Source organism: Balaenoptera musculus, chromosome 12, assembly GCF_009873245.2.
Source record: "Balaenoptera musculus isolate JJ_BM4_2016_0621 chromosome 12, mBalMus1.pri.v3, whole genome shotgun sequence".
Taxonomy (NCBI): Eukaryota; Metazoa; Chordata; class Mammalia; order Artiodactyla; family Balaenopteridae; genus Balaenoptera; species Balaenoptera musculus.
In genome coordinates, this window is record NC_045796.1 from 31,060,161 (window position 1) to 31,064,023 (window position 3,863).

Below are 3,863 nucleotides of genomic sequence, written 5' to 3' on the forward strand. Positions count from 1 at the left end.
TGCTTCTAACGATGTTTAAAACAAAATGTTAAATAGGGTCTATTCTCCCTCTTCTATAAAGGAGGAGACTGCGGTTCAGGAGCCCTGAGAAAGTTGTCCAAAATAATATGGTTAATAAGTGGTGCAACCAAAAATCAACCACAGGGCTGCCTGATTTCAAAGCCATACTGTGGAATGTAAAGGAGAAAGGAGGCTGGAAACTGCATCACATAATAAATCTTTGTAAACATTCCGTTTGAGGGCTTCTCCAGTTCTGAAAGTATTTGAATTTTCCCTTTTATAAATAGTAAGTGGGCATAGTGGAAGATTTGGTCTCACATCGAAACACCTTCTAGAATCCTCTCAATCTTTAAAAAATGGAGAAGTTACTTGTATGCAACACCCAGGTGAGGTTGGTTCAATGTCATGGCTGTGATCATTGAAATCATATGGGCAATTGAGGTGTGACACATAGTTTCCTGGGTAATAATGTACTTTAACTGCCTACATATTCATGGACTTAAATATGTACAAGTTTAATTAAGTATGTGCTCTCCAACACAGTATTTTCTTTAATTATTGAGAGTATGTGAGTTTCAGCGGGAAGAACACTCCCAACTCCGCAAAGTGGTAGGTAAGGCGCCAAGTATTGCATAAGGGACATTAATGAGCCAGTAAAACCCCATCCTAACATAACCGTGGACCACTGGGTGGGCTCTTATGGCACTACTGCCACCATCTCCCAAGTGCATTTAGCTGAAACACTCAGCAGCTTTTTTTTTTCTCTCTTTTACTAATACCTTCGTATCTATCTGGACTCAAGATCCTTAGTTCTTGTCTCACTAGCCTAAGGGATCAGTAAAATACGTTCATAGAAAATCTCTCAGCTCTGCCTGTCTAAATGCTACTCTGGGAGGAATTCTTTTATAGCAACAACAGAAGCAATTTAATACAGGAGGATACTGTCATGAATTGAGCTCCTGAATCTAGTCCATTCATTTTCAGCAAAGTTTCAAACATATTGAATCAATTGCTTTTACTGGAACAATGCAGGTATTTAAAAAAACAACTGCAACTTACCATTTATGTATAAACTTATTCATTCAGAAATATGTATCTAGTGCCTGCTACAAACATTAACCTAAGTACTGAGAATCCAGGGGTGAACAAGATAGACTAGTTCTTTGCCTCCTGGTCGTATATCAGAAAGGCATGTCTGTGACCAGTAGGAGCCACATGAGATTTGACTGGTCTGAGTCTGTGCGTGGGAAATTTGTGGCTGTAATGAGTCAGTCGGCGATGGAGTATGTGACATGGTTCCACTAGTTAGAATCTCAGATAAGGAAGAAGACTCAAGAAATACAGGGAAGGGAAATGAAGAGTAGAAGACAGGAGAGGAGGAAAGGGGAGAGGAGAGGAAGGGCATAGACAGTACAGAAGCTATGGTTTAGCCGGTAGGTACATGGCTTTCTGTGTATTTCAATAGCCGCATGCCATTTATAACTTAAAACACCCACAGACTTTTTACAAACGAAGATTTCAAATTATTGAAAGAATGCGGAAGGAAAACATTGTGATTTCACTTAGCTTTTGTGGATTAAGTATTTTTATGTTGTAGTTCAAAGGAGTTTCTAGGGAAGTGTCAGTTTAAGGTGAAAATTGACCCTCTTTTTCTAGAAAACAGCTTTATTGAGGTATAATTGATATACTGAGAGCTGCAGAATTTGATGAGTTTGGAAATATGCAAACACTTGTGAAACCATCACCAAAATCAAGGTACTAGGCATATCCAACACCTCCCAAGTTTTCCTTATGTCCCTTTGTTTTGTTTGTTTCTTTGTGGTACAAACACTTAACATGAGGTCTACCATCTTAATGAATTTTGAAGTGCACAATACCATCTTATTAATTATAGGCATTATGTTGTACAGCAGACTTCTAGAACTTATTCATCTAGCATAACTGAAACTTTATACACACTGAACAACTACCCAATTCCCCCAATAACCACTATAGTATTCTCTGCTTCATCAGTTTGACTATTTTAGATGCCTCATGTAAGTGGAGTAAACCACTGAAAAGCTTCCAATACATTACGGGGAATAGAACAGCCAATAGATAAACCCATTTTGAATGAATAGATGGATGAAATATAATAAAATAGACTAAAACAGGAAAGAGTGAGCAGTTGAGATTTTTCATTTTCAAATGCAGCAAATAACTCAGAAAGTAAACACCAGTGATATAATTTTAAATATTTAAATATAATTGAAATGAATTAATAACAGGGGACTTTATTGTACTCTCGGGGGCTGAAATTTACTAGAATCATTTTAAGAAGAGAAGAAACACCAACTTATCCTCTAGAAAGTAATTTGAAGTGATAAAACACCCTGGATCTAACTTATATTCCTGAAGACTTATCCATTTGTCCAAAATTTGGAAATAAATCCTGTCCTCCCACCAACTGCCATTTTCATGTCCGAGGAATAATGTACTCAATTATGATTGGGGTCATGTTTATCACTATATTTGGAAACTTGGTTATAATCATTTCCATATCGCATTTCAAGCAACTTCACTCTCCTACAAATACTCTGATCCTCTCCATGGCAACCACTGACTTCCTGCTGGATTTGGTCATTATGCCATACAGCATGGTGTGATCAGTGGAGAGCTGCTGGTATTTTGGGGGTGGCTTTGGAAATTCCACACAAGCTTTGACATGATGCTAAGTCTGGCCTCCATTTTCCTCCTCTGTTCCATGGCAATTGATCGATTTTATGCTGTGTGTTACCCTCTACACTACACGACCAGAATGACCACCTCCATGATAAAGCGGCTGTTGACATTTTGTTGGTCAGCCCCTACTCTTTTTTCTTTTGGTTTAGTTCTATCTAAGGCCAATGTTTCTGGTATGCAGAGCTATGAGATTCTCATTGCTTGCTTCAATTTCTGTGCACTTACTTTCAACAAATTTGGGGGGACAATACTGTTCACTACATGTTTTTTTACTCCTGGCTCTATTATGGTTGGTATTTATGGCAAAATCTTTATTGTTTCCAAATGACATGCTCGAGTTATCAGCAACATGCTTGAAAACACAAAGGGGGAAGTGAAAAGAAACTTATCTAAGAAAAAGGATCGGATAACAGCTAAGACCATGGGCATAGTAATGGGCGTGTTTCTAGCTTGCTGGTTGCCTTGTTTTTTTGCTGTTTTGATCGACCCATATCCAGACTATTCTACTCCCATAATAGTACTTGATTTTTAGTGTGGCTTGGGTACTTCAACTCTACTTGCAATCCTCTCATTCCTGGCTTTTTTTAATCCATGGTTTCTGAAAGCTCTTAAATACATATTGTCAGGAAAAATATTTAGCTCCCATTCAGAAACTGCAAATCTGTTTCCTGAAACACATTCATAAAAAAGCCATTACAAAAGTGAATAAAATATTGAAAATAACACTTATTATTTTGACCTGAAGCATGTACCTCACATCCCCAGATCACTGCAAATATTATTCTATTAAATTTCAGTAATCCTAGATCCAGCTGTAATTTAATAATATAATTTAAATATATAGGGTCACCTTGTGTCTTGAAGCATAATGTTCAATAAGGACTACTCCCCTCATTACAGTTTTTATTCCCTGTACTTGTTGGTAGAAAAGCAAATGTGCATAATAAACGTATGATTGGTAGCCAATGAGTATTTTTATGTTTACCAAAGAATATTTACTAACCCCATCTGACTGGTAGTCTTGAAGTGAACATTTTAGTCTGTGTCCAGGAAGAGACATTAGGTTGTGAGGAACACTGCTGGGACCCTTCTTCCTGAGAGTCTCACAAGCCCATGAACATAACCCTATCATGCCTCTCCCT

General features: G+C 37.6%; 1 pseudogene; it reads left to right on the forward strand.

The window, feature by feature from the left end:
* Nucleotides 1-2,378: 2,378 nt before the first annotated feature.
* Nucleotides 2,379-3,406, forward strand: LOC118904980 (annotated as a pseudogene).
* The last annotated feature ends 457 nt before the right edge of the window (nucleotides 3,407-3,863 follow it).